Source organism: Budorcas taxicolor, chromosome 14, assembly GCF_023091745.1.
Source record: "Budorcas taxicolor isolate Tak-1 chromosome 14, Takin1.1, whole genome shotgun sequence".
NCBI lineage: Eukaryota > Metazoa > Chordata > Mammalia > Artiodactyla > Bovidae > Budorcas > Budorcas taxicolor.
This window is the reverse complement of record NC_068923.1, coordinates 27431604-27446046: the sequence shown is the minus strand read 5'-3', so window position 1 is coordinate 27446046 and position 14443 is coordinate 27431604.

Sequence of the window (14443 nt, the reverse complement as noted above, 5' to 3'; positions counted from 1 at the left end):
TTGTATACCTAAAATAAGGGGTGAATCTTACTCTATGTAAATTATACTTCACCAGACCTAAAGAAAGACAAAGGAAGAGAAGAAATGGCATAAGTACTTGGGAGACAAGAAGGCAGGCTGAGTCAGATGACAAGTCTGAAGAACATTCTCAGGCAATGAAGTCTGGACAGAGAGGTGGGTATCACATTAGCTTGGGTAGAGGTCCTACCCACAAGCATAAGTTTTATCTGGAGCCTCCACAAGATCCTGCCTTCAACTCTGAATCCAGTAGGCTCTAGAGGAATACAAAATCAATCTGACCGCTGGTAGCTTTCCCTTCGATGGTGAAATATTTCTCTTCTTTCTCCTGGCTCCAGTGAGAAGCGCATGTGTCTGTGCAGTGCATGGTTCTCACAGAATGAAGTGAGAACCTACATATCACCAACGTCATCAAATAACCCTTCTCCTAGGGAAATAAGCCACAATTCCCAAATGTTAAAGGGACTATGTTAACAGAAGCATGAAAACGAATTAAAATAAATCCCTTAGCTGAAAGTGAAAAATACACAAACTTAAGTAATTTTGTTTTTCTACCTTTCATTTACAGGTCCCAAGATTTCTATTAAAGCTTGGAAGTGTCATTTATAGATCTATTTTTCATTTTTTAAAATTTTGTCCTACTTTGTGACTATAATGGACTGAATTGTATGCCCCTGCCCACTCACTGTACCTCCAAATTCATATGTTGAATTTCTAAATCCCACAACCTCAGCATGTAATTATATTTGGAGTTAGAGTTTTATTTTAAAAAAATATTTTATATTGGAGTCTTGTTGATTAATAATGTTGTGATAGTTTCAGGTGAACTATAAAAGGACTCAGCCATACATATACATATATCCATTCTGCCCAGGCGTCACAGTGGTAAAGAATCTGCCTGCCAATGCCGGAGATGGAGGTGTGGGTTTGATCCCTGGGTCGGGAAGATCCCCAGCAATAGGAAATGGCAACACACTCCAGTATTCTTGCCTGGAAAATTAAATGGACAGAGGAGTCTGGCGGGCTACAGTCCATGGGATTGCAGAGTCATACTCTACTGAGCAATTGAGCGTGCACACACATATGCACACGCATTCTCTCCCAAACTCCCCTACCATCTTGGCTGCCACATAACATTGAGCAGAGTTCTGTGTGCTCTACAGTAGATCCTTGTTGGTTATCCATTTAAAATATAGCAGTGTGTACATGTCCATTCCAATGGAGTCAGGGTCTTTAAATAGACAGTAAAGGTTAAATGATGTGCTTAAGTTATATGCAAATACTACACCATTTTATATAAGGCCCTAATCCAATCTATCTGTTGTGCTTATAATGAGAGGAGATTAGGATCAGTTCAGTTCAGTTCAGTGACTCAGTCATGTCTGACTCTTTGCGACCCCATGAATCGCAGCACGCCAGGCCTCCCTGTTCATCACCATCTCCCGCAGTTCACTCAGACTCCATGTCCATCGAGTCTGTGATGCCATCCAGCCATCTCATCCTCGGTCGTCCCCTTCTCCTCCTGCCCCCAATCCCTCCCAGCATCAGAGTCTTTTCCAATGAGTCAACTCTCCACATGAGGTGGCCAAAGTGATCTCCTTCAGAATGGACTGGTTGGATCTCCTTGCAGTCCAAGGGACTCTCAAGAGTCTTCTCCAACACCACAGTTCAAAAGCATCAACTCTTCAGCGCTCAGCCTTCTTCACAGTCCAACTCTCACATCCATACATGACCACTGGAAAAACCATAGCCTTGACTAGACGGACCTTAGTCAGCAAAGTAATGTCTCTGCTTTTGAATATGCTATCTAGGTTGATCATAACTTTTCTTTCAAGGAGTAGTGTCTTTTTATTTCATGGCTGCAGTCACCATCTGCAGTGATTTTGGAGCCCAAAAAAATAAAGTCTGACACTGTTTCCACTGTTTCCCCATCTATTTCCACTGTTTCCCCATCTATTTCCCATGAAGTGATGGGACTGGATGCCATGATCTTCGTTTTCTGAATGTTGAGCTTTAAGCCAGCTTTTTCACTCTCCTCTTTCACTTTCATCAAGAGGCTTTTTAGCTCCTCTTCACTTTCTGCCATAAGGGTGGTGTCATCTGCATATCTGAGGTGATTGATATTTCTCCCAGCAATCTTGATTCCAGCTTGTGTTTCTTCCAGTCCAGCATTTCTCATGATGTACTCTGCATAGAAGTTAAAGAAGCAGGGTGACAATATACAGCCTTGACGTACTCCTTTTCCTATTTGGAACCAGTCTGTTGTTCCATGTCCAGTTCTAACTGTTGCTTCCTGACCTGCATACAGATTTCTCAAGAGGCAGGTCAGGTGGTCTGGTATTCCCATCTCTTGAAGAATTTTCCACAGTTTCTGTGATCCACACAGTCAAAGGCTTTGGCATAGACAATAAAGCAGAAATAGATGTTTTTCTGGAACTCTCTTGCTTTTTCCATGATCCAGCGGATGCTGGCAATTTGATCTCTGGTTCCTCTGCCTTTTCTAAAACCAGCTTGAACGTCAGGGAGTTCATGGTTCACGTACTGCTGAAGCCTGGCTTGGAGAATTTTGAGCATTACTTTACTAGCATGTGATTAGGATACAGACACACAAAGAGAAGACAATGTGAAGACATAGAAAACACTTAATGTGCAAGCCAAGAAAAAAAGCATTCAGAAAAAAATTACCCTGCAGATGCCTGAACTTTGGTCTAGACTTAAGAGAAAATAAGTTTCTGGTGTTTAAGCCACTTTGCCTGAGGCACTTCATTATGGCAGCCCTAGAGGACTCCTGTAAAGTTGGCCCTCCATATTCATGGGTTCCAGTGGGTGGATTCAAATAACTGAGGATAGAAAATATTAGGAAAAAATTCCACAAAGTTCAAAAAGCAAAACTTGAATTTGCTGCATACTAACAACTATCTACATAGCATTTACATTGTAGTAGGTGTTAGAAGTAAGAAAGAAGCAATGGCAACCCACTCCAGTACTGCTGCCTGGAAAATCCCATGGACAGAGGAGCCTGCTAGGCTGCAGTCCATGGGATTGCGAAGAGTCGGACACGACTGAGCGACTTCACTTTCACTTTCACTTTCATGCATTGGAGAAGGAAATAAATGGCAACCCACTCCAGTGTTCTTGACTGGATAATCCCAGGGACATGGGAGCCTGCTGGGCTGCCATCTATGGGGTTGCACAGAGTCAGACACGACTGAAAGGACTTAGCAGCAGCAGCAGAGATGATTTAAAGTACATGAGAAAATGTGCTTAGGTTATATGCAAATACTACACCATTTTATATAAGGGACTTGAGCATCCTTGGATTTTGGTGCCTGAAAGGGTGGGGGGAGGTCCTGGAACCAGGACCTCTTAGAAACTAAGGGATGGCTCTAGCGACTTCCCTGTAGTGTGTGCAGAGTAAATACAGGTAAAAGTCTTAACTGCTGCTGCTGGTGCTGCTAGGTCACTTCAGTCGTGTCCAACTCTGTGCGACCCCATAGACGGCAGCCCACCAGGCTCCCCCATCCCTGGGATTCTCCAGGCAAGAATACTGGAGTGGGTTGCCATTTCCTTCTCCAATGCATGAAAGTGAAAAGTGAAAGTGAAGTCGCTCAGTTGTGTCCGACTCTGTGCGACCTGATGGCTCCTCCGTCCATGGGATTTAATCTCTACCTTTGTTGTTATTGTTCTTTAGTCTCTAAATCATGTCCAACTCTTTTGTGATCCCATGAACTGTACCCCATCAGGCTCTTCTGCACATAGGATTTCCCAGGCAAGAATACTAGAGTGAGTTGCCATTTCCTTCTCCAGGGGATCTTCCCAACCTGGAATCAAACCCATGTCCCCTGCATTGGCAGGTAGAATCTTTACCACTGAGCCACCAGGGAAGCCCTGATTTCTACCTTTTATAGGAAAGGCAGAAAATTCCAAATGAGCTTGTTCCAAATTGAGTTCAACTAAGCTTAACAACAATTTCAGTCTTCAAGTTCATTTTAGCAGTGTGAAAATGCAGTGGTAGTGTGAGCCTTTGTTGTGTGACTTTTTGATGTCTTGTGTTCCTTGTTGATGTCCATATTTGAAAATGAACAAAACAGGCATTTGGTTAATTATATATTTTTCAACATGAACAAATTTTATTGCTGAAGCCAGCCCAGCCTTTGCTTGTTTATTTGCTACTCCAAATGCGACAGTGAGCTATGTGAGCTGACAGAGCAAATATTGCATCCAAAAAAATTACGATAATTTAAGAAGCCCAAAAAGAAAGAGGAAGAGGAGGACAAGTGACACTATTTCTTTTCAACCAACACAGAGTGTGTTCTCTCTACCAGCCACTGCCAGAACTAAGAAACAGACAGCAATGCTTCTCCATCAAGAATCACGCAGCCTTGGAGCCCATCCATTCTCTGAAATGCCAATTTTCCAACATAATGGTTCACAGCAAGGACTTTAAAACAGAATGGCCTGGGTTTGAATCCTGGCATCATCACTTATTGCTGTTTCATTTGTCAAGCTTTTAATCTATGTTTCCTCATTTGTAAGATGATAGTTTTATTATTGCTTGGAAGGTATTTATTACTTATGGTCATTCATGTTCAATAGAAACCATTATCATTTGTATAAAAGTGTGGGATATTGCAAAGCACTACTTTAACACATGCGTTTTTTTTTTTTAATCTCCAAAATGCCTTTGTGACGTCAAGGGAAGTTACCATTTCTCCTGTTTTATGTGTAAGGAAACTGAGTCTGAAGAGATTAGATGACTTGCCCATGGCCACCCAAGAAGACAGCCTTACACTCAATCCCAGGTCTTCAAATTCACAATGCTATGTTCTTTCGCATTGGTACATCACCTTCTCCCTCACTAAAGGCGATCTGGAAGCCCTCTGGCTGCTGTAGGCAAAGCTTTATTGCAAAAATCTATCTTACTGCAAGTTAAAATCAACAATCCATAAACCAGGCAGACTCCAACCATGCCAGACAAATGCAAGTCTACTAATGCCTTTTCACAAGGATGACCGATAACAATGATGATCTTCACAAGAAATTCTCGCACATCCCCTCAAGCTTCCTGCCAGGAATGAGGTCATTTTAAGAACTCATTTAATACATCTATGCCTTGAAAGACAACGCTCAGGAGCACACTATCACAGGCAGCCCACTCCTTGAGTTTTGGCTGCTGAAGGCAAGGGCCATTAACTGGCCTCCTGGCTCTTCATTACAGAATACTCCCAGCATGGGATCTGAGTGATCTTAAGGTCAAAGGCCATTTGCCTGGGGTGTGCTCTCTGATGCAGAAATGTCTGGGCCTGGGCTTATCATAAAGCAGTATTGCTTAGACTTTCTTGAAGAGAATTCTCAGTTTTTTAAAAAAATACATATTATATATATATATATATTTGTTTATATCCTGTGTATGTATTTGTGTCTGTGTATGTATGTGTGTATATACGTTTATATCATGATCAAGTTACAGGTGAGTTTGAAAACAGTGGGTAGAGAAATCAATTTAGCACGAGCAGCTAATATTTTAAAAATCAATTAGAACAGAATAGAGTAAAATAGAGGCTTCCCTGCTGACTTTGATGGTAAAGACTCTGCCTACAATGCAGGAGACCCAGGTTCAATCCCTGGGTTGGGAAGATCCCCTGGAGAAGGGACTGGCTACCCACTCCAGTATTCTTGCCTAGAGAATTCCATGGACACAGTAGCCTGGCAGGCTACAGTCCATGGGTTTGCAAAGAGTCAGACCAGACTGAGTGACTAACACTTTCATTTTGACACACATAGTAGAATAAAATAGAATAGGTTGCATGGAATTGTATTCAATATCTATCTATTCACATACTTATCTCAGTTCAGTTCAGTTCAATCGCTCAGTTGTGTCCGACTCTTTGTGACCCCATGGACTGCAGCACGGCAGGCCTCCCTGTCCATCACCAACTCCCGGAGTTCACCCAAACCCATGTCTGTTGTGTTGGTGATGCCATCCAGCTATCTCATCCTCTGTCATCCTCTTCTCCTCTCAACTTCAATCTTTCCCAGCGTCAGGGTCTTTTTCAACGAGTCGGTGCTTCCCATCAGGTGGCCAAAGTATTGGAGTTTCAGCTTCAACATCAGTCCTTCCAATGAACATTCGGGACTGATTTTCTTTAGGATGGACTGGTTGAATCTCCTTGCAGTCCAAGGGACTCTCAAGAGTCTTCTCCAACACCACAGTTCAAAAGCATCAATTCTTTGGCACTCAGCTTTCTTTATGGTCCAACTCTCACATCCATACATGACCACTGGAAAAACCACAGCTTTGACTAGATGAACCTTTGTTGGAAAAGTAATGTCTCTGCTTTTTAATATGCTGTCTAGGCTGGTCATAACTTTTCTTCCAAGGAGCAAGCGCCTTTTAATTTCATGGCTGCTGTCACCATCTGCAGTGATTTGGGAGCCCAAAATAATAAAGTTTGTCACTGTTTCCATTGTTTCCCCATCTATTTGCCATGAAGTGATGGGACCAGATGCCACGATCTTCGTTTTCTGAATGTTGAGCCTTAAGCCAACTTTTTCACTCTCCTCTTTCACTTTCATCAAGAGGCTCTTTAGTTCCTCTTTGCTTTCTACCATAAGGGTGGTGTGATCTGCATATTTGAGATTATTGATATCTCTCCCAGCAGTGTTGATTCCAGCTTGTACTTCATCCAGTCCAGCATTTCTTGTAATGTACTCTGCATATAAGTTAAATAGGCAGGGTGAAAATATACAGCCTTGATGGACTCCCTTCCCGATTTGGAACCAGTCTGTTGTTCCATGTCCAGTTCTAACTGTTGCTTCTTGACCTGTATACAGATTTCTCAAGAGGCAGGTCAGGTGGTCTGGTATTCCCATCTCTTGAAGAATTTTCCACAGTTTGTTGTGATCCACATACCTATATATTATCTATCATGTTTAATTTATTTCTTACTGAGGCTCATAGTTAAAAATGTTTGGAAAATCTCTGCCCAAAGAAATGCCAGTAGAAGGGGATTGGAGTTGATGAGGATGTGAAAGAAAAGTCATAATATGATTTGAGAAAATAAGAGGCTTCTGGGTTTTTTCAAAAGCTCCTCACCCTCATTACCCAGCACTCTCCTTCCTTGCTTGGCACATGCACAGTCATATGTGATCCGTCTGCTGACATCTCCAGCTTCATGGCTGGCCACTCACATCACCATCTCATCCTAAACTTCAGCAGCACCAAACTGTTTGCCATTTGGGTAACGATCCGAGCTTCCTCATCCCTACAGGCTTCTGCTCATACATTTCTTCTATTTAGAATTTCTATTTTCTCTGTCCCTTTCCCTAGTAACTCCTATTCATGCTTTCCATTGTTCAGCTGAATTAGCACCTATCTCCTCCAGGAAGCTTTTGTGCATCACTCACTATTCATTCACTCATTTAGCATTTAATAAATATGCTTAAGACACAGAGCTAGTACTGGAGATTTTGTGATCAACAGGAAAGAAATTCCTACCTTCCTGTGAGTTTACGTCTAAGGGACAAGCAGATGACAATTAAATAACTGAATATGTAATATGATAAAAACAGATTGAAAACAAAAACAAAAAAATGAAGCACAATAACGGAGAGATGGGGTAGTAGCAGAAATCTTCAACAAAGGGGGAATTTTGAGCAGAAAATTGGCTTAGGTGGCACAGCAAGCCATGAGCATGGCCGGGGGAAAGAGTATGACAGAACCAGTGAACAGTAAGTGCAAACATTCTGAGACAGAGACAGGGTTCGTGCCTTCCATATACTCTTATTACACTGAATTGTAATGTTCTTTGCTTTTTCTACTTAAATACAAGCTTCTTGATAGGAACTAACTAAACAGGGTTAACTAAACATGGCTCCCTCTATATATTTGAGTGTATGAAGAGTGAAATCAGTAAATGATTAAGAAAATGATTGACAAAATGAATAAATGAGTGAAGCTTTTCCCCTCCCTTCCTAGGCTCCTCTGGAATCAGACAGATATTTATCTATCTCCAGGAGGAGCCCTGGGGAGGATGTAGTTTATTCTTGACTATAGATAAGAAAATTGATACTCAGAGAAGAAAAGTCACTGCCTAGGGCCACACTGGAAGTTAGTGAGAATAAGGGCTAAATTCCAGGTCTCTTGAGACATTCAGGTCTGGAAGAGTGATCTTTCCATTAGGCCTGTAACTATATCCTGAGGAGGAGGCGGGGAGACCTGACTGTCTATGCTCCGCAGTCGGACCACAGGAGGACTCTGAGAAATATCTACTTTGAAAGGGAAACTCTGGAAAGGAAAAAAGAAACAAACTTTACCTAAAACTACCTCAGCTGATAAAAGCAAACCCAAAGAAGAGGTGGATAGATTGGTTAATTCTGTGAAAATATGCTGCATTAGGCTGAGCCACCCAAATTCATTAGTTTGAAAAATAAATTACTTTTCAAAATATATGTAATTGTGTTGAATTCAGGGTTTAGGAATTCCTCTTGGCTCTGCAAATATTCAGTCATGAGAAAAAAGACGCCAAGCTTCTGAACATGCTTTCAACTATCTAAAAAATGAATCCTAGAATATTAGAGCTAGAAGGAGAAAAGAAAATTCCAAAGTCCTCATTTTATAATGTAGATGAGGAGACAGAGCAGTGGTCTGCCCAAGCCAAGCCTACAACCCACTCCTGTCCTTCCTGTGTCAGGGTCCTCCATCCCACCATACTGCATTTAACTTGCCCACAGCTGCTGTAAATTTTTTTTTTTTTTTTTTGCCAAGCAGTGCAGGTTGCCAGATTTCAGTTCCCCCAACAAGGGACTGAACCCAGGCCACAGCAATGAATGCCCAGAATCCTAACCACTAGACCACCAGGGAACTCCCAGGCTTGCCCACTGTAGAAGATTTGTCTTTCTCAATTTTGTAAAACTTTCCCTCCAGTTATAGGATAGGATCTATGAAGATAACTGAAAAGTGCTCTGTTGACCTTTTCCCAGACTCAGAAGGAAGATTACAACATGATCGCATCAAAGTAAGTGTCAGATAAAAAGAGTTCACAGGAATCTTAAACCCAAGGACCTCTTCCTAACTTGCTCAGTTTCTCTTTGACCTTCAAATAAGGTTTAATGAGAGCTGATCTCACAAATATTCATTTTTCTCAGCACAGCTTATATTGAAAGAAGACTTGGAGATTCCTCCCAGGTAATGGTAAGGTTGTGAAATGTGGTCAAAGATAGTAGAATATTTTTTGTTTTTTAAAATAAAATTTTTATTTTCAGAATAATTTTAGGCTTACTTTTAGAGGTTACCATATATCCCTCACTTAGTTTTCCCAGTTGCTAACATCATCCATAACCATGGACATTACATTTGTCATAACTAAGGAACCAAGATTAGTAATCATTACTTTTTTAAAGAGCGATTCTTTTTCTTTTTTTCTATGCATCTATGTATTAGGCTTCCCTAAGCTCAGTGGGTAAAGAATCCGGCTACGAGACAGGAAATGCAGGTTCCATCCCTGGGTTGGGAAAATCCCCTGGAGAAGGAAATGGCAACCCACTCCAGTATTCTTATTTATTTGGCTGCACCATGTTTTAGTTATGGCACATGGGATCTTCAATCTTCGTTCCAGCATGTCAGATCTAGTTTCCTGACCAGGGATTGAACCGGGGCCCTCTGCACTGGGAGCATGGAGTTTTAGCCACTGGACCGTTAGGGAAGTCCCAATCATTTTCAGTTAAACTATATACTATTTGGATGCCACTAAATTTTATCTAACATCCTTCTCTGTCTCAGGATCCCATGCAGAATACCATATTATTACATTTAGTCATGCAGTCTCCTTAGCCTCCTCTGGCCAGTAACAGATTCCAGACTTTCTTTGTTTTTGATGACCTGAACAGGGAGGCCTGGCGTGCTGCGATTCATGGGGTCGCAAAGAGTCGGACACGACTGAGCCACTGAACTGAACTGAACTGAACTGAACCCTTCTGAGGGCTGCTGGTTAGAGGTTTCACACGCAGGTTTGTCATATATCTTTTACACGGCTAGGTTGGAATTTGGGGCTTTGGGGGGAGGAAGACCACAGAACTGAAATGCCATTCTCATCATGTCATGTCAAGGGTACATGTGACTAACATGAGTGTCACTGATGATTGCTTTAATCACCTGCCTGAGAACTGGACTAAACAGAAATGACACAACTCTTAAATCGTGTGTCAGAAATCACCTCCTTTGCCTAAACTCCTCTCACTACAGTTTCCAGGAGTTTTCAAACATTCTACATTTTTTCTTCCCTCTAGTTCTTTGTTCATGCTGCCGCTTCTGCCTGAAGCAGGCTGTTGCTTCTCCTTTCGCCTGGGCTAATCCCTACTCATCCGTCAATATTCAGTTCCAACTTTACTTATATTTCTTCTGGGTCCCTCACTCTCTATTCAGGCAGGATGGGGAATCACTACTTTTTGTTCCTACAGGAGCCCCCTCAAACCACTGGCACACTGCTTCATGAACACTTTCTGCCTTATCGCCCTGCTCTTATCTGTGAGCTTCTTGAGGAACACGATCATGAGCTATGCATATTTTTATCTTTAGCATCAAGCACATAGAGAAAACTTAAGAAATGCTTATTGAATAGATGAATGACTTGACAAGTCTAACCCTCATAACACTGACTAGTAAATATTATCTCCGTTGCAAAAATGGGAAACTGAGGCTTGGAATACTAAAAAAGTTCCTTAAGGTCACACAGCTACTAAGGGCAGAGCCCAGACTCAATCCCAGTTCTTTTGATCATATCCTTCTTTTCAACTTCAACTTATTCTTAAAATCTGAAAACACATCATGTTGGTAGCATCATGCCTGCTACCTAGTGATGTATATAAATCCCTTAGTATCGGCAGGTTGTTATTGTGCCATCTTAACTCTTTCCCTGGATTCAGCTGATACCATGTGGGTCTTAACTACAGTGTTCTGATTTAGTTTAATGTATTTGGTATTGAGTCATAACTATAAGAGCCCCATATTCTTTCCTAAAATTTGATGCAGGGTCCTCAAGGGATTCCAGGAGCTTATCTCTTTTAAAGTGAATTTATTTTAAGACTGTTCTAGCACTGGAAGACAAAATGTGATCAACTTACATTATTTGTACTCTCTGCTCATGATATTTTTCTTGCTGCTGATAAGTCACTTCAGTCGTGTCTGACTCTGTGCGACCCCATAGACAGCAGCCCACCAGGCTCCCCTGTCCCTGGGATTCTCCAGGCAAGAACACTGGAGTGGGTTGCCATTTCCTTCTTCAATGCATAAAAGTGAAAAGTCAAAGTGAAGTCGCTCAGTCGTGTCCCTCAGCGACCTCATGGACTACAGCCTACCAAGCTCCTCTGTCCATGGGATTTTCCAGGCAGGAGTACTGGAGTGGAGTGCCATTGCCTTTTCCTGATATTTTTCCTAGAGAAACAATTTCTAGTCCTGATGTGGATGTAACCAAGAGTCTCTGTTCATAAGGATTACCACATTTTGAGTTCATCTCTCAGTTTATAGGAGATGACACAGAGATCCAGGTAGTTAGTCACCTGCTGAAGGTTACCCAGCCAGATGGGGAGCGGGCCATGTCCTGAACATCCTCTCAGTGTCTTTTCAACTTGGCCTCCACTACAGTTGGCTGAATTCCAGAATACTATGTAAGTACATAAATTCCCCAAGGAATATGATGACATCTTTGAGTTCCTGAAGACAGAATAAAGGAAATATGTGCCAGAAGTATGGGCTTCCCAACTGACACTAGTGGTAAAGTCTGCCAGTGCAGGAGACATAAGAGACTGGGTTCGATCCCTAGGCTGGGAAGATCCCCTAGAGGAGGAAATGGCAGCCCACTCCAGTTTGTTGCCTGGAGAATCCCATGAACAGAGGAGCCTGGTGGGCTACAGTCCATAGGGTCGCAAAGAGTCAGACACAACTGAAGCAACTTAGCGCACACACACATGCGGTAAGTATAGTTATTTTCTCTTCTCTTCTTTGCTCTCCTTTTTCTCTTTCTTTTCTTCCCCTTCTTTCCTCTTCTTGAGCAAGTGGGTTACAGTTAGAAAGAGAGAGAAGCGGGCAGAGTTCCAAACTAATTATTACATCTAAGCTTAACCTACAGCTAAACAAACATATGCTAGGTTTTCTAGGCAAGTTCCAATTTCAAGTATTCTGTTTAGTCTCCCGTAAGAGTTTTTCATAGTGCTAAATTCAAAATGGAAACTCCACTACTCACAGCAAAGGTAGGTAGTACTTCTGAAGGTTGTGCTAGAGAAGCTTCAGCTGAATGACAACATGACTAGAGTTTTCCTTCTTGGCATTCAGCATCTTTTCACTTTTCTGAGCCAAAATCCCAGGGTTCCATTTTCCCTTTAATTGCCAGTTAAGCATCCTATTCACTCCATCTACAACCGCCTACCCAAGGACATTTCAGCTAAATAGCAGTCTGCAAACTATTGTGCTCCTATACTCTGCTTTCTTATGTATGGTTTCTTGCATTCTCAAATGGTTGAAAATAAATAACTAAATAATAAAGCATGATCATATCTCTTGACGTAAGAAAAGCACATGAAATTCAAATTTCAGTGTCCGCAAATAAAAATTTGAGTTTCATCAATGAAAAATTCTTAGAAACTTATTTTCTCTCTTTTACCTGTATAATAGTCTCAGTCTTGCCTTTTGGCTCACAAAGCCTAACATACCTACTATCTGGCTTTTTACATAAAATGTTTGCCTCCTATAAACAAAAAACTGTAATGCCATGTGAAAAACTCAGGTCTTAGAATCAAGCTGACTTGCGTAGAATCCCCAGCCATGGTGATTCCGAGCTGGGTGACTTTGGGCAAATTACATATGTCTCACAAGCTTGCTCATCTATTTTTTCATGGGAAGAAAATGGAATCTGCTATGCAAAAGTATCCTGCTCTGAGTATTAAATGAGATGATGCACGTAAGGCACTTTAGCTTGTGGTGGCACATAACTAACAGTCAGTAAATATTAGTTATTATCAGTGTCTACATCATCCCTGTTATCTTTGCCATTATTACTGCAGCAATTCTTCTAAAGCTCAGTTTTGAAACTTCAAATCCCCCCAAACTGGATTCTCTACAGGAATAGTTATTTCCAGAAGAAGGCTGATATCAGGAAAGCATGCAAATCTCCCTTTCAGGCTCTTCAGTCTAAAGAAATTCTGATAACAGGAAAGCTGCATATGGGACTCTTATAACCAAGACTCTAAGGGCTCTGATATAATTAAGTTTATGCATGTTACTGAGTCTGGGCTTCCCAGGTGGCCCCAGTGGTAAAGAACCCACCTGCCAATGAAGGAGACATAAGAAATGCTGGTTCGAACCCTATGTGAGGAAGATCCCCTGGAGGAGGAAATGGCAGCCCACTCCAATAGTCTTGCCTGAAAAATCCCATGGACAGAGGAGCCTGAAGGGCTATAGTCCATAGGGTTGCAATGAGTCAGACATGACTGAAGTGACTTAGCATGCAGCACGCACACATGTGGCTCAGATCATGAGCTCCTTATTTCCAAATGCAGACTTCAACTGAAGAAAGTAGGGAAAACCACTAGACCATTCAGGTATGATCTAAATCAAATCCCTTACAATTATACAGTGGAAGTGAGAAATAGATTGCAGAGATTAGATCTGATAGACAGACTGCCTGAAGAACTATGGACAGAGGTTCATGACATTGTACAGGAGGCAGTGATCTAGGCCATCCTCAAGAAAAAGAAGTGCCAAAAGGCAAAATGGTTGTCTGAGGGGGGCTTACAAATAGCTGAGAAAAGAGAAGTGAAAGGCAAAGGAGAAAAGGAAAAATACACCCATTTGAATGCAGAGTTCACAGACTAGCAAGGAGAGATATGAAAGCTTTCATCAGTGATCAATGCAAAGAAATAGAGGAAAACAATAGAATGGGAAAGACTGGCAATCTCTTCAAGAAAATTAAAGATACCAAGGGAATATTTCATGCAAAGATGGGCACAATAAAGGACAGAAATGGTATGGACCTAACAGAAGCAGAAGATATTAAGAAGAGGTGGCAAGAATACACAGAAGAATTATACAAGAAAGATCTTCATGACCCAGATAATCATGATGGTGTGGTCACTCAACTAGAGCCAGACATCCTGGAACGCAAAGTCAAGTGGGCCTTAGGAAGCATCACTATGAAGAAAGCTAGTGGAGGTGATAGAATTCCAGTTGAGCTATTTCAAATCCTAAAAGATGATGCTGTCAAAGTGCTGCACTCAATATGCCAGCAACTTTGGAAAACTCAGCAGTGGCCACAGGACTAAAAGGTCAGTTTTCATTCCAATCCCAAAGAAAGGCAATGCCAAAGAATGCTCAAACTACCGCACAATTGCACTCATCTCATACACTAGCAAATTAATGCTCAAAATTCTCCAA